At 44.3% G+C, this 27,316-nt stretch overlaps 1 protein-coding gene and 1 long non-coding RNA gene across 15 annotated transcripts in view; one reads left to right on the top strand and one right to left on the bottom strand.

The window, feature by feature from the left end:
- KCNQ5 (potassium voltage-gated channel subfamily Q member 5) overlaps positions 1-27,316 on the bottom strand; it is a 470,944-nt gene that overhangs the window by 379,232 nt on the left and 64,396 nt on the right. The gene's annotated exons all lie outside the window — the stretch shown is intronic.
- On the top strand, positions 97-26,808 carry LOC138919582 (uncharacterized). Its single transcript, XR_011429834.1, has 2 exons — positions 97-640; positions 24,246-26,808. It is a non-coding gene; the product is annotated as an uncharacterized lncRNA (long non-coding RNA).

Genomic DNA, 27,316 nt, shown 5'->3' with positions numbered 1-27,316 from the left:
CATAAGAAATCAACGTTTAACGTATCCTTTAAGACAGGTTGCTAATTTTACCAGGGGTGAGCTAATGCTTCACTGGGGTCACACCCAGTTGTTTCCCTTCCCTAAAGCTGCCATGTTGTGAGGTAGAACACAGCTGTGTTTCTGCTCTGGAGCCTACGGTGAGCTAAACAAGATATTTTCCATTTGACTTCAAACGCCTCTTTTCAACTGGGAGAGACCCACCCCGAGAGGGCACAGATGGACTTGGTCAAGCGTGGGCTGTGGCTTGGTGACAGAGTAAACCAGTCACCAAGACCACAGGTGGTGCCGGCCTCGTTCAGCACGGCTTGCTTCTCGGCCTGGGTTCCTGCATGGTGGCCCGGGAGGAGCAGGGGCCTAAATCTCTCCTCTGAGCAAGAGTTTTCCACTTGGTCGAACCAAGTCTCCACTTCACATTTTAAACCCACTCGTGGGGTGTGTGTGAATCCAGAGTCAGAATATCTCCTTAAAGCAAAATGGACACTTTCCCAAGGCCCTGGGCTCCTGGGCGAAGATTCCAGGTGCCTGCAGATGGCTGCCATCGCCTCTTTGTATCTCAGGAAGAACACATGAAGATCAGCTTTCCCCACAGGCCGTGGGGAGGTTCCCGGTCGCCTTTTAGGTAAGTTTAATCTCCTAAATTATTTACAAAATTAAGTCTCTTTGAATAAAAGAGGCCAAAGGAAAAAGAAGAGGAGGTAAATCTTGCTTTGCTTTAAAAATACTAAATGACAAGGGGCGAGTTCTGAGCATCTACTTAGCACATTTAAGCATACTTATTCTTTTTTTTTTTTAACAGAAATTAGTTTATTTTCCCTTCTTGCTTCTAAGAACAAAAGCAGTCATTAGTACCAATTTTTCCTATAATTCTGTATCATATTTCTTTGGTGATATGGAGCTATTTTATATGGCTTAAATAAAAATGAGTAATTCCAAGTCTCTCTAAAATAATTAGAGGACAACCAGGGAGGAAATATCTACATGAAATATATAACATGTATAGAGATAAAAGACTTCCAAATAAGTGACCTTCTACATAAGAAATCATGTCAAAAGAAACTCAATTACTCAGAAATCATATTACAACATTAGCAGACAAAGGAAGTGCAGAAGATGTAACAGACCTTAATTTTAGCATAGCAGCTCATGAACTCTCATTTGAAAAATGAATTCAGATTAGCTGGGATAGGAGAGCTCTTCAGCACTAAAATAGCCTGAAGGGTTGTAAAGGGAAGCTAATGATGAATGGTGATGCACTGGATCACAGGTTTGCTTTTTGGTTTTCTTTTTGCAAAAATGGTTCCAAAATCTAATGTGTTCAAAGTACTTAAAATACCAAACTATTGATACAAATCATATGAAATGAAAGAGAAGGAAGAAAGGAAGGAGAGGAGGGAGGGAGTGAGAAAGGATGGAGGGGGTGGGAGGAGTCCCCCAGGCAGCTTCAGGTGTCTCCTGCACACCTGTGGTTTGAGCTTCGCTCTGACAGCAAGCCCAAGAGCCTGTGGCACTCATATTCTGTAACATGTGACAGCAAAGCATGACCTTACACATTAGATATATATTCAATTTTCTTTCTCCCATTTCTCATATTATTGCCATACATAAAGTAATACATACAGGTGTATCAAGATTTATATTATAGAAGAACAAGTAAAAACAAGATTAAGTATAATTACCACTAACAAGGGTTAACATGCACTGTGAGAAAACTTTAAAATCTATCATCTAATTTAATCCTGAAATCAATTTCAAGAGGTAAATACCATTATTATTCTCATTTTAAGGTGAAGAAACTCTATTTTATTTTCAGATAGCCAGTAGATTGTGAAGCTAGACCTGAAATGAACTCTGCCCAAACCCCATGCTCCTTTCATTCTAGGACTTCACTATTGTTACTGTTATTGTTGTTGTTATACTTATTATTGCAGTTACTTTCATGGACTTAACAGACAGGGAAACAGAAACACAAACCCATTAAAATTTAAACAACCTGAGGGGTTAGCCCGGTGGTGCAGTGGTTAAGTTTGCATGTTCTGCTTCAGTGGCCCAGGGTTCGCCAGTTCAGATCCTGGGTGTGGACCTATGCACTGCTTGGCAAACCACGCTGTGGCAGGCGTCCCACATATAAAGTAGAGGAAAATGGGCACGGGTGTTAGCTCGGGGCCAGTCTTCCTCAGGAAAAAAGAGGAGGATTGGTGGCAGATGTTAGCTCAGGGCTAATCTTCCTCAGAAAAAAAATTAAATTAAATTAACTAATTAAAAAAATGTAAACAGCATGATTGAACAGGTCTTCAAGACAATAATCAGAGACATGCTGACCAATACTCACAGGATCACCAGCACATGCAGAGTCCTGACCTGATCCAGCGCCTGTGCCAACACCCTTTTAAATGGAGCATCTCTCAACTTCACAACCCTGTGGATGATCCCAGTGAAGACACTGAGAGTTTAAGAAATGCCTCCAAGGCAGCTGTGGTGGAATCAGGATTCACACCCAGGCATCTGAGCTGAGAGATCTTGTCCTTAACCGTCCTGGATGGAGATTTTCATGACTGGAAGCATAAACTGCGCAGAACCTGATCGCCTCAGAACTTCAGAGACAGGACAGTCAGTCCTGGCTGGGACGACCAAGGAAGACTTTTAGGCAAATAGGAGAGAGGACGTATTCAGGACTTTGAACAGTCTGTGAACTACAGACAGAAGGAGAACAGGAAGGCGGGTGGGGAGTGAGCAGAGCGTGGAGATGGGAAAGCTCAAGGCCAGTTCAGGGAAAGGGCAAGGACGTTGGGTGGAGCTGAGTCTGAAGGGAGCACTGGCAGAAGAGGAAGGTGAGCTTTTCCCGTCACTGCTTGAACAAGTTGCCACAAATCTACTGGCTCAAAACAGCACAAATCCCGTATCCCCCAGTTCTGAGGTCAGATGTCCAGGCTCAGTCTCCCTGGGCCGCAGCCACAGTGTCCTCAGGGCTGGTCCCTCTGGGCTGCAAGGAGACCATTTCCTTTGCTCTCCAGCCCTCTTTGGCCCTGCAGCCCTCCCTGCTGTCACTCCAGCTGGGTCTTCATGGACCAACTCTGACTCCCCTGCTTCCCTCCTACGAGGACCCTGTGACCACGTGGGCGCCCGTCTGGGTACGGGTAATCTCCTATCTCCAGGATAATTGCCCCGTTTTGAGAGCCGTAACTTAAGCACATCTGCGGAGCCGCTTGGCCTTAAGGGGCTCCCTATTCCAGATTCTGGCTGTTAGGACCTGGACTCTTTGGGGCCACAAGACCGGACAGGCAGACTCTCACCACCTGATGGCGGATGTCTCTCCCTGCCAAACTGGAGATTAGTGAGAACCACTGATGGTTATTTAAACAAGGAAATAGCAGGATTAAAGTAATATTTTAGGTTGAGTAATCTGGCATTTAGGATGATTCATCTATATCAGTGGTTCTCAAAAATTAGAGTGTCTAAAAATCGCATTTGGAGTTTGTCAGAAAATGGAGGTGCCTGAGCCCCTTCAGCGCCAGGTGCTTATTCCCTGGGTCTGGGATGGGGCCCAGGAGTCTTCCTTGGCAGACAGCCCCCAGGTGAATCTGCAGCAGGCGACCTAAGGTCATCTCCAGGAAAGGCTAGCCTTTGACACTTAAACTCCGTCACCATCTGCGCCCTTCTTACCACTCAATGCAGGGAATCAGATCAGGATAAACAAACACGGAAATCAAATGCACATCTTTCCCCTATTTACAAACTAACTTGGTAAGATTTGTCAAAAACCTAAAATAACGGCAATACAACAAAAAGTCATTATTTTAAGCATAAAGGAAAGAAGTTCCCTGCTTCTGATAGAGGGGAAGACAGCCTCTGAGAACCACTGTGCACGTCCCCTACTGGACAGTCGCCATGACCAGGCGCTGTTCTAGGCACGACACAGTATTAACTCATTTAACCCTCACTCCGTAGTGAGTACAACGTCTCCATTTTATGAAAAACTGAAGGCCAGAGGGATTGAGCAGCTCGTCCACACCACAGAGCTGGAAAACGACCACGAGTGACGGGTCATGACCGTCTGGCTTCTGAATTCATACAGTCCCTACTCGGCTGCTCGTCCCCAGCGGGATGCTCCCCCACAGGAGAATAACCACGCTACTCGCACGTTTAAATGTGAAAGCCACACTCACTTAACAGACAGACCAGATTCTTTCTAAGAAGGAGCAGAAACCCGTGGAGAGAGAGAAAGGCTATGGAGAGACCAGTGGGGTCTCACCGGCCCTGGGCCCACTCCCGCTGGGACTGTGAAGAAATCCCTTAATCTCCAAGTCGACATTTTCCCAACCTGAAAATAAGAAGACCAGACACAACGATCTCTACGACCCTGGCTGGTTTACATTTGCAGGAGTTTCATGACAATAGCAATTATGAGTCACTCCCAATATCACGTCACTCCACCCTGGTTTGATCATGGTTTCCTTGAAGAAGGAAACTTTCCCAGCTGAAAAATGGCTAAATAAGAAAAAAGTTGAAGAAAATTACATGCTCAAACCTTGCCTAGAGTCTATGAGGGCAAAGAGAAAAGAAAACACCCTTTTCCACTCACTTATTTCACAGACCAGCAGCACAGTCACCTGACGTGGCTGAGAGCCGTGGGGTAGGAACAGCCTCCCCAGACGGGCAACAGTTAACTCAGTGGGTTCAGAGGCCTACGTGGACACAGAGGAATTCTTCCCTGGAGTCTGACCTCTCGCTGTAGATACGACATGAAGAAGCATCCATTCTACAGCAGATTTAAGCGGCAAGTTACCAGAAGGCTCAGTGAGCTGCGCTTACAGGTAAAAAGACGTGGAGGAGACAGGGAAACTGCAGGGAGCTGACACGGTGACTCAAAAGTCCCTTAGTATAGGACCGAGGCCCCCCGGAGGCCGAATGGTGGCATGAAGGGAGCCCTGCCTTGGGTGCCAGGCTGACAGGCTTTGGGTCGGCAGCACCGCTGACTCAGCACTTGCCCAGAGTGGAGCTCGTGTCTCGGACACAGGGAGGGAGGACTCCGGCATGTCCTTCAGGACTGCGCAGTGGTGGCAGACCTTACGGCATCCAGCCAGGAGGCCCGAGTCGAGGGGGTCCGTCCTTGAGGAGGTGCCGTGGGAGCTCTGGAAGCTGCTGCCAGCTCTGGAGGGGTTTGGACATGGAGCTGAGGGAGTAGCACGTGGCTGTCCCGTCCGTGTGCAGGTCTGAGGAGTGCTGGAGGAAGTGAGGAAGTCACCAGAGAGACAGGAGCCTGTGACAGCGACCCACACAGGGCCACCGGGCCACCACTGCCAAGAAGAGAGGCCACCTTCTCAGGACACCACAGAGTGATGGCTTTAAAATGCACATGGCGGTGGAGCCACAAGGACCAGGCCTTGAGTCCTAAATTGGCTCCGGCATTCAGGACCCGGGTTTTCACTGGCAAATATCTACCTCCCCTCACTGGTATTGCTGGTACACAGCCGATCTACAGCTAACTGGATGTTGTTCTGTTGTTTGCCGTTTCTGAGGAAGTTTCAGATGCCCTCAGAGCAGCCCAGGAGAGAGGGGCTTCTGAGTGGGGTCACTCCAGGAAGCTGGACCCACCAGGGGTGCTGATGTCCGCAGAGGTCCCGCCGCTGTGTCCACCCCAGTGTGCTGCATCTTTGGGGAAAAGGGACCATCCAGTCTTCCACAGGCTGCTCAGAGCGAAGAAAGAACCGCACTCTCCATCAGAAAACCTAGCCCAGTAGGGTGTAAAACTCTGTGTGGCCTCAGACTCCTGCTGCTTCACAGCAAGATGACACTTCTGCCTCTAGGCTTCACGTTTTAAGGGGGTTCAGGTATGTTTGTTCATCTCTGTAGCCCCACAGATCCCAAACAACAGTAGATGCTCAGTAGTTCCCGAATGAAGGAATAAGTGAATGAATGACTGAATACTCTCTGCTGATCCCAGGAGTGTCTTTTTGCCCCACTGGCTGCATTTTACATCCATGTTTGAACTATTTCTTAGGAGCTATTTTTAGAAAACAAAGCTGGGATGTTTTACATTTCAACACAAAAAGAGCAACTGATAGAAGACAAGCTTAGGGAAGCAGGCCTGACTGGGGCTGGTCCAGGGAGTTGGAGAAACGGTCCTCTTTCTGTCCTTCCTTGTCTGGGTCCCCCCCAAGTATGTGAAAGGATTTCAAATAAGACGGCAAGAAGGAGCAGAAGGGAAGAGGCTCGAGCCCTGGCTTAGTTCCCGAAGAATCTCCAACTGAAGGAACAGCAAGAGAGGGCAGCTTCTGCTGACGCCACCAGCGCTGACGGGAACGGGCAGCAGAGGCTGTGGAGCAGCAAGGCTGGGGCTGCGCCGCCGGTCACGTGGCCAACGGAGGTTTCTCAGGAACGCCACTCGAGGGCCATTTTTAGCAACACCAGGCGAGGAAAAGAGGCTCTGCACAGCTCTTCACCAGAGCCGGTTCGTAAAAGCACAGGGTGCCCCGTGCACAAGGCACCAGGGATGCTTTGGGGCGGCCGTGGGGGGTGCGAGGGGTGCACATCTGGAACGCGGTCTCTGCCCTCTGGAAGGTATGGCTGACGACTGGCATGACATCTGACTGAGAGGGAGAGAGTCACGCGAGGCCACAGGAAGACTCCAAGGCAGGACTCCAGCTACTGCAGGGGCCACCGGACTGTGAGAGTGGAGTGACTACCCACGAAACAAATGGCCTTCAAAAGCAAAGGCATCTTCCAAATGCCTCCTTAGTCCTAGGAATATTTTTCATGCTTTTAGGGGAACTCATTCAAGAATACATAAACAGAAGTATTCACCTGGTTTTTATTGCTGTCACTTAAATGGATGTTAACATATCCAGAGGCAGCCTCGTGGAGAGGAACTCTAAATTAAAGACTTGGGTGGTGCATGCCCATCACCCTTTAAATGTGAGGCTAGTGCTAAGATACAGAGCCCCACAGCCTGCAGCCTTTATTACAGATTGTACCAAAAATGAGCGTTCCTATACTGACACTTCACAGGGGTTATTTCTAAAAGTGTTTGTCACCCAAGAACGGTCTCCCAGTTAACACATTATCTGGTAATGCCTGGAAAATTCAGGCGGTCAACCATTCCTCCTAGGCAGACCATTACATGTCCTTGAAAGAACGCCAGGTGTTAGGCACCCAAACCGTCATGATTTGCTCAGAACAGACAACCAGCACTGCCGTCTGTGACACGGCTGGCGAAGTTCATCAAGCTGGGCCAGTGAGAGCCCATGACACTCGGTTTGGGATATCAGTCCAACGCTGTCAGTAATAAGAAGCAGTGCTCGCAGACAAATTCCCTCTTCCGGGAGTCAGCATCCCCCACTGAATGCAGACGCCGAGGGAGCTCCGTGCAGCCCACTCCCATCCTGGAGCGCTCGCTGGCTGGCAGCAGGTGCTCAGTACACACCGTGATGATCGGATGCACAGGTGCATTGAAACGGCTGCCCCAAGACGCACTGGGAGACTAAGAGGTTTCCATGTTTCATGAATGAGCACGCTGTGGTCTCTTCTCTCAAGACTGCCTTTGTTAAAACACAATTTCACTCTTGTCTCCCAAAGTTGAACATGTCTCTGAAATGTTAGGAAACCTAAACACAACAAAGTGTGTATCCAACATCCGACATCCACTCAACCAACAGTGACTGACCACTGACCAGTGGTCACAACAGTGACTGTATATCGGGTGCAGTGACAGCCACACACTAGTGAGGCAGACAGACATGGTCTGATCCACGTCACAACGAGGTGACAATAAACTTGATCTCGTGGCCGTAGACCTGGCCCTTACAAAACGCAGTGTCCAAGATTAATTTATAGAAAGTAAGGCTTCTGCTGAGGCTAACAATTAAAGACCACGGAGACGCCTCCAGTGAGGGTCACACCCTCTGCCTGTGGCATCGCAAAAGCCTAGTGACCATGACTGAGCAAAGGCCTTGAAACAGGAAGAGGAAAATGGGTAACGCCTGCTCAGTGCTAAGATTGGTTTTTCCTGCTGCTGTGGATGTTCATTCACAAGTAAATACACAGATAAAAACGTGACCGCACATACATGCCTTCCGCCTCCAGAAAAGTGATTCCCTTTACTAATCAGTCACATTTATTCTCATTGTACATTTATTTATTGTACATTTATTTATTCTCAGTGTACATTTATTCTCATGAAAAGCCACGTAAGTATTTCAAAGTCACTTTTTAATTTCCTTCACAGCTAAAAGGATGAATTTTATTTCAGGAGGCTGTAGAAGTCATTCAAGGTCCCTCATGATAAACATAAGTCATTAAGGTGGGCAATGACGTCTGGCTTAAGAATAAGATGCAACTCTAACATGTGAGAAATTTTTTATGGGCTCATGAGTTGTTAGAAAGGAAATCCCCAAGAAGAGCTCTAAAATAGTTTTGCACAAAAGCATATCAATGGAGTAAATGGCAAGTTTATTATAGTGACTATCATTTAGACCAACTCCCACTGTCTTATTAAAACATATGTGTTCTTGAATCTCACTATTTTATACTCAGCCTTTAGAGACGCAGTCCTAAAAGAATAATTGTATTTCACCACCTTGTTATTATTATTACTATTTTCCCTAAAGAAATCTGCATAGGGCATTGCTGCAAAGCTTTCAAAATTACAAATTTAGAAGTGAAACATGATTTTAATAATAGAGCTAAAATAATCCACAAGCAGAAAGACTGTATTAAAATGTAAAATATAACGGGAACTATACCCCCAGAGGGTCTATGGGAAAGGAGGCCTTGACCTGTGTTTGACCTGATCTGGTTCTCTAAATCCAACTTAGGATTTTTTTTCCTACGACTGATTCTTTATATCACTTCCTGTAAGTTTTAGGTCTTTCTTCCAAATAGTAATATGTAGTTATCTTTATGTTTATATCAAATCCCAGGTATTACAGCTTCCTGATATTTTAACATCATGCAGAAGTTCTTTAGGCATTCCATTTATTTAGGTGACATTCATAAAATTATTGTTATAAATTATAAAAATGGAATTTATTTTCTTTAAATATGTCTACATATGTTATAAAAAAAATAGTTCCATTAAATAAAAGATCAGAAAGGATGTGGAAAGTTTAAGAACACAAAAATTTTAAGTTTGAGAACTGATGTGTGAGAACATTAAAATAAGCTCATCAGCTATCTTTTAATCTGTAATAAATCAGATGAAGTAAAAGTATTCAATGTGAAAGTATGCACAGACTCTTCAAAAATTTACAAACTCATAAAATCAGCCACATTATGTTGTCTATGATACCCACAAATATCATGTTTCTGAACGTGGACTCTGATGCTATGGGGCAAATGCTCTCATCGCATTTCATCCTTAACAAACGGCACAGGAATTCTCACAGCCTCGAAACAGACACAATTACAACAGCAAACATGAATCATGAACTCTCGAATTTCAATATATTATATAGGAGAGTTACTTTTTAAGATATAAAATTTCTTGAGACAGATGAAAAATTGAGACACTATCAGAATATTCAGATATTGTGAAATAATTACCCTTTTCAAGAACTCAGTTAGTATGAGAATATCATTAGAATTTCATAGTACTAGATTATCTAATTATCATTAAAATACCATAGCACAAAACCAAATATTATTTTTAAGATATTTTATAAAGGTCATCTTAGAAATTACTTCCTTTTTTATTTAGATGTGTCTATGTTTCAAAGTAAGTGGTTATGCAGGATGCGTTAAGTGCTAGAGTCTAATGTACGGTGTGGACTATAATTAATAACACAGGACTGAATACTCGAAATTTGCTAAGACAGTGCATCTCAGGTGCTCTCACCACACACACTCACACTCACACACACTCACATACACTCTCACACAAAAGCAACTATGTGAGGAGATGGGTGTTCATCAGCTCTGACTCTATTCATTTCACTGTGTGTACGTGTATCGAAACATCACACCATACACCCTAAATATAGACAATTTTCATTGGGAAGAAAATGCCCTCGTAAACGACAGGTTATTGAATTGGTGCAGGGCCCCGGCCAGGAGGGGGTCCACCCTCTTTGCCTGTTAGGGAGGGACCAGGAGGCTCACGTTATGTGAGGGCGGGAGCTGATTTCAGCTCCTCTGCTCCTTCCTCTTCTTATCCTGTGCCTCAGGGTCTTGTCTGAACCCAGTCCCACAAAAGTGTTTGTAACAACCAAAGGGCAGACATTTCTTGGGAGCCCCCAGCGCAGAAGACCATCTCTGTGACTACCAGCCAAAGTCTGCGGGAAAGCCAGACCCCAAGGGACTGGGGGGGACTGGGAACAGGCTGTATGGTGAACACAGCCAGACATGGCTGTTCTGTGGCTACAACACTGGTGGTTCTTCAGTGACCTCACCTGTAGGCACTGGGACGAAGCTCACCCTCCACACCCACCCCGCGAGCACCTGCCTGGAACTGGCCGCTGTGGGGCTGAATCACACACTCACCCCAGGCCATTTAAAGAAACGTTCACTAGTAAATAAGTTAGCAGGAGCTTCTTTGTCATAAAACATATTTAAATATCAATTTTGGCCCCAAGTCGAAAGACGACTATTTAATGATAGGAACAAATACTATGTTATTTAGCTAAATTGTCTAATTTAAAACTGTTGCCTACATTTAAAAAGTTCCATCTAATTTACAAAAGCAATTAATGTGCTCCCAGAGCTGTATTTTTTCTCTTCATAACATTTATTTTGTTTGCCCATTTCCTTTATTATCTCCTGTTAGAAAACTGTTTCTAGCATTAACTTATTTATTCTAAAGATGATGGTAAAAATCCATCAGATTTATTGCCCAGACTCCCCGGTGCCCATGAATATGATCCTCAGGATATTACGGGGAAATGGAGCTTTTGCTATTTTTGAGCTGCCTTGACGTTAGCAGATATCATTGAGAAACTGACGGAAATTAGCCAGCGTATGAAGGCGTTCTGACATCTACCAGTTGACAATTAAGCTCTGAATCTGATGGCCATTAGTGAAAGCACAGTAGCTATCGAACAATACCCGAGGCTACCACCATCCACATTTATCACAAAAAGAGATTTCTATCGTCCCTCTGTAACCACACAACATTGGGCATGAAGTGGGCAAGCAACAAGCCTCCTCTGAGCCACCCCCAAGGAGGAGGGGCAAGCAGAGTTCTGAGCCCCTCTACCCACGCAGGGCACTCTGGGAAGGCTCCTGTGGTTCAGCGAGGACCATGTCCCCGGGAGCTTTGAAGACCGCGTTGACACTTCCCACCAAACGGGCTGTCAACCCACCATTGCTGCGGCTCAGAGACGAGAACTTAGAGGAAAGAGGACAACAGCTACTGTGTCCCTGCACAGTCACAGCTGGCACTTCACAGAGCAACCTGAGAGGCTCTGGGAACTCCTCAGAAATGCACTGTTTGATATGAACTTGAAATCTCAAAGAGGAGAGTAGGAGGGAATTAAGACTTAGCCATAAGAGGCCTTAAACCAACAAATGGACTCAGCAGGAGCACAACATGCTGAGTCTACCAGCAGATGCACACGCTGGCAGAGAGGGATGGTGGCCTCCGTGAGCAAAAGCTCAGGCTCGATTCTGCCGCACTGCAGGCGGGACTCACAGGCGAGCTCGCCTTCGAGCTGGGCTTCAAGAACGAATGGGGACTCACCACACGTGTAAAGCCAAAGAGGAAGTCACTGCAGCTGGAGGAATGAGACCAAACACGGCAACCGGGGACGAAGTGCATGCCCCTCCACAGACAGCGGGGCAGCCGTGCAGGCGTCTGCTTGGGTCTTGGGAATGCTCTGGAAAGAAGCTGGAAAGGCTAGAGTTTGGGAGTATCACCTTCCGGGATTCAGTTTTATTCTACTGTAAACAAGAAGCCTGAGGGCTCTGAGAAGCCCATGCATGAGTGTGTCTGGTCTCACGCCCAACTGTAAGGGCCTGAACTACACTCCTTGAGCCTAGAGTGGCACAGAACAGGAATCAACTAATGCTCGCTGACTGACTAGTAATATTCACATCGGTTCATTGTTATCCTACTTCAGCGAGTCTCAGCTGACCATGTGGAATGGGGACTAGATGAGAGAAGAGACGAGAAGCCCAGAGTCCTCAGGAGGCCACTGCAACTATTGGGAAAGAAGGCTTTCCTATGAACCAGGCCAGCGGCCAAGTGGTTTGGAAGTGGATATCGAAGACAGTGCAGGGACAGAATCGATAGAATTTGGTGACTGGCTGGATATCTGAAGGAGAGAGAAGAGTTTTATAACTCGAATGTGCAGATGGGTGGTGATGCTTCTTTCAAAGACAAGGCCTTAAGGAGAGGTGTGAGGGTTGGGGCGGGGGGGGGGCGGGAAGAGAAAGGATGGCGTTTGGGAGACCTTAGGTCTAAAGTGCCTGTTAGATCTTGGTGTGGAAACATCCAGTGTGGAGCCTAGAGGTCAGTTAGCAATGTGAGGAAGCCAAAATGTTTGCCTGGACTCCAAATGAGTGCCCTGATATCAGGGATTGCATCTCATACTAAACTGCAAACTCAGCCAGCATTTTTACATCTGCCTCCTGCCATCAGGCTTTAAGCATCCATGCTGTGAATATCACTGAGCACCTACAGAATGTCAGGCCTGGTCTTGGGATGGGGAATGCAGCAAATAGGAGAGACGATCTTCCTGTTCTCGTGTGGATTATCTCTCGAGGGAAGAGTGACCAAGACCAAACAAAGTAACAAACATACAAAAAAAAGTCAAGTAGGTGAAGTGTGTTGAGGAAAAATAAAGCAGAGAGGAAAGGGAGAGGGACTCCTCAAACTAAATATTTACAGGCTGCAGCTAAGATTTAAACCGAGGCCTAGTTAGTGACTCCTCCTGACTCATTCCCCTGCAGATAAAAACACCTCAAAGTGGAGTGGGTCATGCACCTCCCGCAGGAGCCCGTTCAGATGAGAGGGAGGCGGGACTTCGGCTGAGCAGCCTTGACCTCGACATGGAGAGCTGTGACCCCCGTTTAGCCATAAGAGAACCACGCTCCTGACTGTGAGGGAGGGGCCCCGGGGGTCCCACAGCTCCTGGGCGGGGCAGGCAACCTGGGAGAGAACAAGGAGGATTAGAGAAACTCTGCTCACAACCCTGGAGATTAATCGCAATCTGCACCACAATATCACTTTTTTCTTTTAATCAGCCTATCTTTTCCTTTTTAGAAGGTATACAGTTGGTGAAATGATTTTTTACTGCTCCTCCAGGTCGTAACTATGACTCACCACGTGGCTCTGCCTCCAGTTGGCAGAGTGAGGGAAGTGCAGAGCCACCAAAGCCAGGGAGGGTGGAGGAGGGCAGACAGCGGGTGGGCCTCCATCCAGGGAGGGGACCATCAAGAAGCCCGGCTGGTGTTCTAGGACTTGAGTACTTTTTTCGGAACTGTCATTGTGATAATTTAATGCAAAGAAGGATGATGTAATTATATGCACGCCCAGGCTAGGAATGTGTCAGAGATTTCCTTTCAAAGCTGGTTCTAAGAGACTATTATCTGAGGTGAATCTCACACGTAAGTCAAATCTTCTTTGAGTGAAAGGTTGACAAGAGTGATAAATAAATCCACTGTGTACCACCTGTCTAGTGCAGGGCCCGAGGTGTTCACTCCTGTGTGAGGCTTGCTATGGCATGCCACTCACCCCGGAGGATGGACTTACCCCTCTTCTTCACACGCTCCTCCCCTGGCTTCCTGGAGCTCAGACTGGACGGATTTTCCTCCCCTCTCTGACTTTCCTGTTTCTCCGTAATTCGCTCTCTTCTACCCAGCCTATAAATGTTGGCATTTCTCAAGGTTTCATTCGTCTAGAATACTTCTCTTTTCACATTAAATTCTCTCCCTGGGGAATCCGTTCACTCATTCATTCATTCATTGAACAAATACGGATTGGGTGCCTCCTGTGTCAGCACCATTCCACACCCGGGATCCATGAGTGAACAGACAGAATCCCCGTCTATAGAGAACTTACCCTGTAGCAGGTTTCAATTACTACATACACGCTGGGGACCCCCAAGTTTATATCTCCAGCTTCCGTCTGTTCTCTGAGCAACGGAGTCATCCACAGACAGATTCTGCACTTGGATGTTTTAGAAGCATCTCAAATTCACTATGTCTAAAATGGAACTAGTCAGGTTTGAGGATAAAATTATGAGTTCAGTGTTCCCCTGCTCAGGAATGGTATCAACTTCCTTCCATCTGCAAAACCAAGAAATGTGGGAGTAATCCTTGTCCTGTCGACTTCACCTGTAAAAATGAATCTGCTTCTCTCCACCTTCATTGCCAGGATCCCAGTCCAGGCCACTTCACTGTGCTGGGACCTCTGGAGCAGGTCTCCCGGAACCCACTCTTTCCCTACTCCAATTCTCCACAGCTGGGTGAAGTTTAAAACTGCAAAGCTGATCACGTTGGCACCTTTAAGGTAAAGACCAAAATCCTCCACAGAGCTCACCAGACCTCCGATGATCTGACGGGCCTCACCCTCTTTCATCTCTCCACGTGCCTCTCATCTTTGTTGACGAGGTTCAGCCAATGGGCTTTCCTTCAGATTCCCAGACAGGCTGTGAGCTCTCCAAACATGGAGCCTTTGGACACACTGCTCCCTCATGTTCACTTCCAGCGGTTAGCTCCTGTTCATCCTGAGGTTGCAGCACAAAGGCCACCTCCACAGGGAAGCTATATTAGTCCTCTTTGCTTCCATAATGAAACACCGAAGACTGGTGGCTAATCAATGGGAATATATTTTCCCACGGTTCTGGAGGCTGGACGTCCCAATCAAGGTGTGGGCAGGTTGGTTCCTCCTGAAGCCTCTCCCTGGCTGCAGATGGCCGGCTGCCTTCTCGCTGTGTGTGTGTCACAGGCCGTTTTCCTGCGTGCACGGACCCCGGCGACTCTTCCTGTTCTAAAGACAGCAGTCCTGTCGGATTAGGGCCCTGCCTCTGACCTCATTTAACCTTATCACCTCTTAAAAGGCCCGATCTCCAAATACGGCTGCTTCAACATATGAATTTGGGGGACACAATTCAGTCCCCAAAGCAGTCTCCCCTAACCCCCCAGGTTAGTTTGGGCTCCCGCTTTATACATACGAAGCCCCTTCCACACTTTGCAACAACCAAAGCTGCTGGCCACGTACAAGATGGGCTCCTCTCTCTCCCACCTGGTCTCCACCGCTGTCCCTCGCCCCTTCCCTCCGCTGCTCCAACCAACACGTCAGGCACTCCCTGCCTGGGGTCCTCCTCTCAGGGCTCATCCTCCTCTTAGTTCAGACCTCTGTCCAGACAGCCCCTGGAGAGGCCAGCCCTGACCGCCGTGTCTCTGAGCACGTTACCCCTCCCCAGTGTTCTATGCAGTGTAGAGCTTCAGGTTTTTCCCAGTACCACCCATCAAGACAACATCTATCTAGTTTTTTTAACTTTTTGCTGACTTTCTTATTTGCATGCCAGAATGTACGCCTCCTGAGTTCGGGCACCATATCCTCCAGGCCTAGGACTGGTCCAGAACACAGGAGGCACTGAAGGCATATTTTCTGAAAGAACAAATGAGTGTGCTTATTTGTAAGGTTATTTGGTTCTGATCTGACTGTAACTGACTCTGTCAAACAGGAAGGACATCCTCTGGGCTCACCAGTAACTGGCACTTAAGACTAGTGGCTGGTACCCGGTATGTTCTCAGTAAACATGTGCTGAATGAATGAATAAGAAAATAAAAGCAAAAGTCGTGAAAGTTTATAACAAACATCTTGAAGCAATCCGCAGAGCAGGAGCAGCAGTTGTGGCTTTTCTAGCTGTTTCACAACTCACTTGGGTTTCGCAGGGCGCACCCCCAGTTGAGACGTGCTTTTCTGGGCCAGATCTCTGCGAGGAGCCATAAAACTGCCACGGGAGTCGCAGGAGAAGGCGGAGACCGCACTTATTTCTAGAAATATTTCCTCTCCAAGGCACAGGCGTAAGCCCAGATTATTATTTATTTGGATGGCCTTTCAGTTCACCAATGAATGGGCTTCCAGGACCACATTATGTGGACGTTTTATATGGATTGAAATAAAGGTCTTAAAAACATGGCAATAAAAGCACATTGACTAGGATTCCTAGTCCAAACCAAGTAGTTTTTAAAAAGTGAATATATTCTCTATGCCTGTTTTATTTTTAGAGAATCTGTTTTTATTTCTGTTTTTGTTTTGAGGAAGATTAGCCCTGAGCAAACTGCTGCCAATCCTCCTCTTTTTTCCTGAGGAAGACTGGCCCTGAGCTAACATCTGTGCCCATCTTCCTTCACTTTATATGTGGGACACCTGCCACAGCATGGCTTTTGCCAAGCGGTGCCATGTCCACACCTGGGATCTGAACCCACGAACCCTGGGCTGCCAAAGCAAAACATGGGCACTTAACTACTGCGCCAACAGGCTGGCCCCTAGAGAATCTTAAAAGGAAGGAAAACTGATCAATATTATATTCAGATAATAAATTATTTTGGAATTTGTCAAAAATAGGTGTAACTTAATAAAAACTATGTATGTCATATTTGCAGTTTCTTAGAGAATTGTGTTCTTTCTCTTCCAAAACATCCTGGCGGGAACTTGATTACTTGTTGAAAAGTCCATGAGCCAAAAGAGGAATCACTTTTGATTTGTTCTTCAGTCCAGAGAAGAGCTGGGAAAAAAGTATTTGTTTAATACACTCAAAATATAACTTTTTTTCTTTGCAATAGGGTAAAATTCCAAATAATTTCATGTCTGTAAGAATATCTCAAAGAATTTTCTCCCATATTTCAAAACTTTTCCCCCAAACTTTCCTATCCACAATTCCTTCAACTTAATCTCTTTGTGTGTGTGTGTGAGGAAGATTGTCCCTGAGCTAACATCTGTACCAATCTTACTCTATTTTATGTTAGACACCGCCACAGCATGGCCTGATGAGCAGTGCTGGGTTCACACGGGGGACCCAAACCTGCAAACCCTGGGCCACCAAAGCAGAGCTCGAACTTAACCACTATGCAACCGGGCCAGTCTCTCGATTTCATATCTTAATGCATATGAAATATGTGTTAATATGCACAACTGAAAATATAAAATTTACAAAAGCTTTGCCACTTAGTTGTAACTAAAATTTAAATATCAAAAAATACATTGACAAAAACAAAAAACCTTATTGTGGAAGGAGATTCAGTAAGAAAAGGCAGAGCTGGCGAGCAGCACAGATAGCAGAGCAGCTTAGGAAGAAGGAAGCGAGCTGCCATCAAAGGCTCAAGGTGGTCCCTACCTGCTCCGATAATCACAGTGACAGCTCGGTTGACCCTTGATTTGACTGTGTGGGGGCCACATGGGGATTTAAAGAGCTCAGTTTTCCAGTGGCTTCAGCTACCTCTGGGGCATTTCTTTGGTTTCCCATAAGCAGTGGAAAGAAGGGGCTGCATGTGATGGTGTCCGTGGCTGAACCCTGGAGGCCCTTTCTTGAGGAAATATGTGAGGTCCTTGATGACCTGTTCACCCAGGATCGTGCACCTGTGGGGTTGGGATAGCCCTGTGCTGTGGCCGTCTTGTGCACTGCGGAACATTTTAAGCATCCCAGCTCCTGTTCATTAAATGCCAGCAGCACCTCCCTTCCAACTGTGACAACCGAAAACATCCTCAGACATTCACAAATGCCCCTGGGAGCCAAACTGCCCCGACTGAAAAGCCCCAACACAAAGCTTCATGATGACCTGTTATCTACCCCTTAAATGACTGTGTGCTGAGGACCAGACATGTCTCTTTGTGTGCTATGTGGACACCAAGAGAAGAAGAAGACACAGTTCCTTCTCTTAAAACAGCTGAGTCCATGTTGCAGAGACAAGATCACATGTTTACAGGTGATGTAGAGACAACATCACACGTTACACACACTATAGAGACAATATCACGTTACATGTGATATAGAGACAATATCAGAGTTCTAGATGGCCGGTATTGCTAATAAATATTTCAGCAATTAGGGAGTGTCCAGAGAAGCGGAGAGCCATGGGGGAAACTTCTGGAAGGCATGACTTGGCATGGGGTCTGAGGCTGGATGGGATTTTGAAAGACAAAATTTAGAGGAAAGTACATTTCGTGAGTCATGGGGAACATACTTTCAAAGGCCCAAAGTGCAACTCAGTGAAGTGAATGTGAGAGAAACCAATGAAATAAAGGGCAAAGAGAATGCTTTGGGGCTTACAGAAGGAGATGAGTACTCTGGAACATGACAAGATGTCAGTGGAGGGAAAATAAAAGGTGTGGGGGCAGGAGGCAGGTTCTCAAGAACTGGCTGGAATGTGAAGAGGTGCCGGGACCCCCTCAACACTGGTCTGAAGTCCTGGATGAGCAGTGGAACAGACGGCAGACTGACAGAGAAGGGGAGGGGCGGGGCTGCATCCTACACCAGGAAGAACCACAGTTTTAGGGCTGATTTTGGGGAAAGGCCAGGTCAGAGTCAGACTCTCAACTCTCCACGGTGCTGGCTGGTTGAGTAAATGCCTGAATGTCAGCTTTGGACCCTGAAAATTGTCCACCTGCTCTGGACAACTAGTGGGGAAAAATCTTTGTGATTCAGATTTTATTAAGAAGCTCTGTGTCTGCTGAATGATTAAACATGCACATATAAAAATTATAATTGGTATCTAGTTTCTATTCTGTCCTAAATTAACTATTATCAGGTTAATGTATAATTTAAATTCCAGGAGATTCAAGGGCCATGAAATAAATTGAACACTCTCAAGCATTTTATCTTAGCTATAATTTATGTCAAGGGCTATTTTTGGATGTTTTTCAGTATTACTCATTTCAACTGACAATATAAGCTTTATTTCATTTCCTACTAAATCCAGATATATAGCATAATAATGTCATTTTTTTTAAATTCTGAAATAACCACACACACATGCATGCACATAACCAAAAGCTGGATCACGCCTGCAGGCAAAGGAGGAATGATCACACATAGCACTTCTCTTATCAAGACACATTGATGCTGATTTATATTATTTAATTAGGGCTTTCTGCTTTGATATTTAAGAGTCTCAGTGCTGGTTCTCTAATGGGAAAGGGAACATTAGTGGGATTCAAAGTTTCACAGTTAGTAATGGAAATGGTCAATACTTTTTAAAAAAACTGAATATACATGCAAATCTAGAAACCATGGGGAAGCAGCTAATCGCCATTCTCAACTGGAAATCCTGGTTGGTACACACCCAGATGGGTGTACACACGTGTGTACACACTCACAGTTGGTATGACCATCTTAGCGAGACATCTCTGTTGCTGGTATGGAAAGCAAGAAATAATTAAATTAATAAATTTTCCCTATCTTAAGTATAATACAGGTAGGATGATCATGTTGATATGGGTGTCTTCGTGTTTATGAATATGGATGAGCATGGAAAATTATTACATGTAGTTCTAAGTATTGTTCTTTTGACAAGAAGGGAACAGACAAAGATGACACTTGATAATCACTAACGGTGTGGATTACTATAGAAAAACTGTTCTGTGCTTTTCTTTTTATGAACATTTGCAGTAGTCACATTCTCCTTCTTGGTTAAATTATTCCTCGGCTTTAATTTAGATATTTTGGGAAGGCACCTCGATGCTTTCCACTCCATTATGACACCAATTTGGTGTGCCACATTAGGAACCGACAAAAATAGAGACTCCCTTGCTTAACGGAATTGATGTGCTTTCTCATTTACTTAATCGAATATCAAGAAGTGATTTGGGCACAGGAAAAACACGAAACAAATGTTAATGGCCTGATATTCATAAACTGATTAAAAGCATGAATATGTATGTATATATATATATATACATTCGCATATGTTCTCAGATTTTTGCAATTATAAAGATACGCATATATATGAATACATTATAGCATATATAACAAATACTGTAGAACCCACCACAAAGTGTGGGCAGAGTGAGGTCACCATCTTTGTGCTTTGACTATGTCTCATATATGCATCTGCAGAACGTTTACGATTTCTACCATATTAGTTTGACCACAGGTCTGTTTACACTCCCTGCATCGCAAGTCTCTCAGGAAGGAGAGTTATAATTCATCTCTGCATCCTGAGTGTCTACGAGCATCTGGCAAAGAGAAAGCATGGCTAAATATCTAATGGATGAGGAATTTATTTTTTTATTCTTACCTTATAACAGAAATCTTTTAAATTTCAATTACAACAAGATATTTTATAAAATATTAACTTTACCAGAATCTCTCAACTTTTACAGAAAACATCCTTTCCATTTCACAGTTTGTACACAGAGTATCTAACTGCATCTTCTTTAGTAAAAGAAAAGGTAACACCAGCAAGGCTTACGGTGGCCAATAAGGTGATTCTTTTCGAACTACTCAATAATTCATTCGAAAAAGAGAAAATGCAACTATACTTTGAGCATCATTTTAACAAAATTTAATTTTGTAATGCTTAATATTTATGATTTCTGCTGCCTCATTTAGCCAAAATTCCAAAGTAAATTAATCAAGCTCTTTATGCAGTAAACATCTGTCAAATACTTATTGCAAAATAATTTATGCAAATTTAATATCTCATCTTAATAATTATTTTGCTATTCTTTCTTTAACTTTTCACACACAAAAGAGCTCTCATTTTTTTAAGACAGCAGTATCAAAAAGAATAAAATTTTTTATCTTGTACTACACTTCTTATTTTGATCATTTATTTCAAGAAATTTGAGCCTGGCAACATTTAACAATATAACAAATTAGTTCTCAAATTGAAGTAATTAAGGTATAAAATCTCACAGCTCTTTTTGTGTCAAAAATTAGGACTGAAACTGCTTTGAAAATTCCCGTCCCCCCACCTTACTTTTTAAGGGGGCCACAAAATCCTGCCGGAAGATAAATTAAGTTTTACAGATTTTCCTTTATCTTATTGGCTGTGCTTTATCTAAAAAATAATTTGACAGCAAAACCTCTAGGTAGAGTTTTAAGAATAGTTGCATGGTTAAAACACTTCAACACTTTACCTGCACCTGCTTAAACTTTCTTACTCTTAAGAAAATACAGGGGCCGGCCCATGGCATGGTGGTGAAGTCTGGCATGCTCCACTCCAACAGCCCAGGTTCATGGGTTCAGATCTCAGGCGCAGACATACACCATCATTAGCCATGTTGTAGCAGCGACCCACATCCAAAATAGAGGAAGAGTGGCACAGATGGTAGCTCAGTGACAATCTTCTTCAAGCAAAAAGAAAAAAAGAACAAGATTGGCAACAGATGTTAGCTCAGTGCAAATCTCTCTCACCAAAACAAACAAACAAACAAACAAAACAAAAAACAAAGTCTCCACAGAGAAGCAACTGGTATTTCTTTTACTCTATCAAAGCAATTCTACCATCTATATCTTGGCAAAGCACGTCTGTCCAATTCATACTTATCAAACACTGACAAAGTAGTAAATGGATTCAGTATGAAGACATATTCTAGCTTAGGTTCTGTGGTTCAACCTTCCTGGTGATGGATAAACATGCCCTGAATTCTAATGATCCAGGATATCTTCCCCCACAACTCGACATCTAAATTGAAGAGAATACCTAGTTATTTAGGACACCCCAGCGTGCAAGTATCAAGAAAATCACCACCTATGTGGATGGGATTTGAACTCAAAAACAGAGAAAATGCATCAGGTGGAAGAAACAGATGGTGCAAAGGCAGAGGAGAGAAAGGAACAGAAATGGCTGCGGGAGCCCTGACAGCTCAGTTCATTTGGAGAAAGGCACCGAGAAAGAGCCAGGTCAGAAACGACTCGAAAGCCGGGCTGAGCTACTGAGCTACCATGCAGGCAGGGAGTTCCTCCCCGTTTCTCAACTGAGGGGTTGTGACTAAACCCTCAGCACCTTCTGGGTAATTAACGTTTACATTTATGCAATAGTGTTATAATCAGCTTTCAAAGGCAATAAACTTTATGGAGAAGAGGAAGAAAAAGGGGAAGAAATGGCATGTTTCACACAGTATCACCAAATCAAGAGATCGTAACGGAGTAGAGGTGGAAGTCAGCGGCACATACAGATCAATTAACAGCACTTCACCTTTAGAAAGGCTTCTAATGACAGAAATGGTCCTTCTAGGCAAAGAGGAAACTTCACGTTTTATATGAATGGGAACAACTTCGTCATCGCTTGCAGCAATTATTTTTCAGAAAGACCAAGATTACCTTTTTAAAAAGCAGGAAAAAGTCATTATGGAAAATTTAAGCTCATGTTTATGTTTCCTTTTTATTAGGAAGGAGATCCTCAAATTATGAGGTTGCTATTGGCATTTATCATTCTATATGCAATTTTACTTTTTGGAAAAATACAAATATATCATACCAAGCAAAGAAAATCATTATTGCAGTTGCCACAAAGAATGTATTGAGTACCTCTTACAGATATCCCCACAGGGTTCTCACTGGGTAATCTCTGAGAAAAGGGAACTAGGGCAATTTATAAAGACATAAAGAGCAGGGATGTGGGATGACGGTGGTATTCACAGACTTAAGTAATGAAGTTGCAAAAATTTCAGCTTGGCCTTTATGGGTATTAGAAGACAATATTTTTTATAAATTTAACATGATTTCACTATTGTTCCATAAATATAGGGAGAAATATTTTTCCTAAAGATACATGTTGCACACATAAATAAACAAAGCAGGAAATGATCTTCCTAAAAGCCTAATTACGATAATGAAAACATGTCTAAAGATGTGAAACTCAACCCTAGAATAGAAACTACTGATAAAATTTTTTAAAACACAATTAACACCTCCCTTTGCGTGCGGTTGTCCATATTCAGGGAAAAGCTGGGTAGGATTAGCTTCTTTTCCACAGAAGGCTATGATTTGGCCCTGTTTTTAAGGCACACAAAAATGTGGTACAAAAGAGTGGTGTTTAAAAGCAGCCATAAGTAAATCCTTCATTGAGTCTGCCCTATTTTAAAAGCTTATTTTAAGAGAAAATATCTTAAAATCAGAAGTTTTGAAAGGACAGCCAATATATCAAATACCCCCAGACTAGGTGACTACCTCCTTTGCAGGGCCATGTACATCCTTGCAATTTAACTGAATATTACACATTCAGACACAACTGGATAAATGGAAAAATGCTGGAACAAACACACATCAGACCAAGTGTAGGAATAGGAAAAGCACTGACGTACATCTAAACCCCCTGACTCAGTTTACAGGCAGAGCTGGCTTCTTTGCAAGAATTCAAGTCTGTGTACCTTGGTTCTGGACAAATAAAACATTTTTTAAGAAATAGTTTAACTAGGGGCCAGCCCGGTGGCGCAGCAGTTAAGTTCGCACGTTCCGCTTCTCGGTGGCCCGGGTTTCGCTGGTTTGGATCCCGGGTGTGGACGTGGCACCACTTGGCACACCATGCTGTGGTAGGCGTCCCACATATAAAGTAGAGGAAGATAGGCATGATGTTAGCTCAGGGGGCAGTAGTTAGCTCAGGGCTAATCTTCCTCAAAAAAAAAAAAAAAAATGGTTTAACTAGATATTTTCAGCCCTTCTGGTTCCGGTGGATTGGTATGACATTGTTCTGATCCCAAAAAAGTTAATTTACTAGAGGAGGCAGACGCAAATAATTACGAAACAATGTGGAGGTGCCGGGAACAGCATGAGCCCAGGACGTGGGCTCAGGGACAAGGGCCACGGGCCCACAGGAGGTGGGGGAGACTTCGGAGGGAGTCTAAACGGAGAGATCACAGGAGAGGAGAGAAAACTGTGTTACAGAGAAGGCGGAGCACGGAGGACGGGGAGGGCAGGGCTGGGGATGGCGTGGACGTCGGGGCCAGGCAGTGAGGCCCGCGTGGGGCTGTCCTCTGCCTGAGGTCGTGGGGCAACTGAGGGCTCTGGCACGGGTGTCGGCAACGGATCCCACCCCAGCAGACCACTGGGACCGCGCAAGCATGGAGGATGCGTGGAGGAGCGCAACCCAGGTAGGAGACCAGCATGCGAGAGGCCACCAGGCCTGGGGCGGGTGAGGGACGGCAGGACGGAGAGGAGCAAAAAGATTGGTAGAGTTTGTCTACAAGGAATCAGGACTGACTCTAAGGAGGCAAAAAGACGGAACAATACTTGGAACAATAATAAAGATGAATGGGTTTTTTATCACTTGGATGTGCCAGCAGCGTAGCTTTATGAAGCGAGATCTTTCTGTACCGTCACCATTTTTTTTTGTTTCAATAGGAATGAAGCCTAGAGTAATGTCCACTCCTGGACAATGAGAGCCCATGTCTGTCTGTGGATGAGTGAGTCACGTGCTGAGGACCTGGGAGAACAGCCACCGACTTACCTGACCAGCACTGGGGCTGAGCCCTCAAGAATTTCCACAGGGAGTGGAGAAGACAAAGGGAGCTTTGTTCCTTGAAATTCGAAACACACTTTCTCTACGTGAACCGCAGCTATTTATTGCAACATCCTAAGAACTTAATATTTTTTATCACTTGCAAAAAATGATTTTTTTCCTAAATATTTTTATATACTCCTGAAAAAAAAAGAAACCTGTATTTCCTAGAGGTTGGCCAATAATTCAGGAATGCCCACCTTTATTCCCTTGAGCCACATAAATCGGTGATTGCATTCGGCTCCTGCCTTTCATGTAAGCAGAGCTCCACGTTGCTACATAAATTTTAGTGTTTTATCTTTGCTTGGCCTCACTCTCCCCCTCGCAATGTATCTTCACTGAAAAGACATTAGTCTGTGAATACTGACTTTCCTCTGAAAGACTTCCAGGACAACACATACAAATTAAGAAGAGCAGCCAAGAAAATAATACTGTATTTGTTTTAAATTATTCCATAATTCTCATGTTCTACATTATTCTGTAATGCCTAATGTGGAAGGAAGTGAACAACTTAGTTGAAAATTCTCTTGATAGTGACATATAGTGATGTAATATGGAGTTTATGGACCACATCAAAAAACAGCCCACAAAACTCTTTTTTTCCCCTCCATGTGCATCCAACACAAAATAATTCTCAGATATACAATTTATAATGCCACCTATTTTAAAAACTACCAAATTTGTCATTAATTTTTAGACAGTATTTTATTTGCAAACTGATAGCACAATATTTGGTACATGCTTTTCAAAAGTAAAAAAAAAAAGTCTAAAACAGCATTTTTTGAGGTAAAGCCAAGTGGAGTTTATTTCAGAAGGTCTGAGGTCGGGATAAAAAGCCTTAGATACCATGTGAGTTTCAGTTAACTTTTGCACAACAAAACATAACTTTTTGCACAACAGAAACATAAAAAATTTGGCTCATTTTCTGGATTGCTTGCTCAGTTTTCATGAATACAAAGCTTTCATTAACATCCTTTTCCCTTGAGCTGGTAGAAACCGCCTCCTGCAACATGCACCAGAATCTCAGCCATCAGTCCTCTCAGAGCGTCGTTTCAGGAGCTCAGCTGCTAAATCCCCCGTATTTTCGGTATTCAAGTCTCACCTGAACCTGCTGCTCTTGTTATTGACGTTGATGCTGTATTTCTAAAACGAGCTGAAGCCATGAATGAACCTGGTGAGCAGCAATGCAGTGGGAGGACTGCAGTGACCTGCCGTCCCGTCCCCACCTCACGGGTGTCTGATGAGTCCGGGTACGTCAACACTGTCCCCTTCCTGGTCAGTTCAGTCAGAAGGAGAACCTCCACCAAGACTTGGGGAGGGTAAGTTTGCTGGGCCCTTCTCTGTCTTTCCACCCGGCCAGCACGAGGGCCAGCCTGGAAGACTGTCCTGCAGGCCTGGGCAGGTCATGGGTCTGTGGTTTGGGTAAGATTCCCACAGGACTATGATTTCCCTCCCAAAAAAGCACATACGCTTGTAACAGAGTGAATGGGACACTGTTTTAGGAAAATCTTGTAATCTGCTATAACTTACGTTTAAAAGGGCATTTGTAAACTTGAGTTCTTTATTGTTCTATTTCACTATTCCAACTAAAACTGCCTGTGGCACACCTAGCGACTGGCACTGCGGGTTAGAAGCTCAGAATCGGATACTGTGCCCTAAAAGGAAACACCCCATCTAAACATGATAAATCTTCTTCGAAAACAAACAAACCACTACTGAATCAAAGAGCAAATGGGCCAGAGTGGAGCCAGGGCGGTGAAGACAGGAATGGGGGTTCAGTTAAAGAATCAGGAAAATGTTAAAGTAAAAAAATGTAACAGCTATTTAGCGCTTTGAGTGCGGCTGAGGGACTGGACTCTGAAACCAAACGGAAGCAGGTTTGCATCTCAGCTTCGCCAGTTCCTAGCTGTGTGAGCTACCTGTCCATTTAAAATCGGAATAATAATCATGCCTATCTCATGTGGCTGTTCTGATTATCAAAATAGTGGATTTTAACCTCTTACATTTATTATTGAGTGCTTACTCTCTACTGTTCTAAGCACTTCCTATAAATGATCTCATTTAATTCTCAAATAAGCCTTTGAGATGGGCTAGTTATCTCCATTTTACAGATGAAGAAGCGGAAATAAGGAATAATTAATCATGCATGAACAGTAAGGTGAGATGCACGGATAATGTGACACCTGCATCACAAAGTGTCAAGGACTCTGTTACACAGTGCAAGTGACAGGGGCACCCAGGACCGGGCACCCAGAGCGAGTCCATGTCACGTCACATCTTCAAATTAACAGGGGTTCGAATTAGTCATCTCATCTCAACATAAACCAAACTAAGTGGCTAAGAATGAAAATTATGTGGTTTAAAGAATTCTTAAATTAAATAAAATTTCAACTCATCAAATTATAAGATCTTGAGATTAACAGAGTCCTCATTTGTTCTTCAGTTGCAATATCTGCATAGCTCACAATGAAGTCAGGTGTTTGGCAATCTTTGAATGAACTTGATAATATAAGCAGCCAAGTGGGATAATTAAACTCTCCTAGTAAAAAACACATCCGACTTAAATCACTAATTTTAGAGGTCAAGAGAAGAGCTGAGCGAGGTTTTACTCAGCTGACCCGAAAGAAGGAATCGTTTCAGTCCCTTCGGCCTTGGAGCAACCTGCCAATCTCGAAATGGCAGTTTGCCAGCTTCCAGCCCCTGCTCTCATCTTCAGTCACCATCAGTTTGAACCTGACACAGTCGTCTGATAAACAATATTTCCTACCACACAGAAGACTGGAGCAAAACTTTCTCAGTTCCTAATTTCTCCTGAATTTCCTAACTCTGAAATTCCTCTTGGATTACGGTTTGTTTTGCTGCCCTCACCTGTTTTTGCATATAATTTAGAGGAGAATGTTCTTCTAGGAATAGA

This window comes from Equus caballus, chromosome 20 (genome assembly GCF_041296265.1).
Source record: "Equus caballus isolate H_3958 breed thoroughbred chromosome 20, TB-T2T, whole genome shotgun sequence".
Classification (NCBI taxonomy): domain Eukaryota; kingdom Metazoa; phylum Chordata; class Mammalia; order Perissodactyla; family Equidae; genus Equus; species Equus caballus.
The sequence above is the reverse complement of the archived record's forward strand: the minus strand, read 5'-3'. Positions and strand labels throughout refer to the sequence as shown.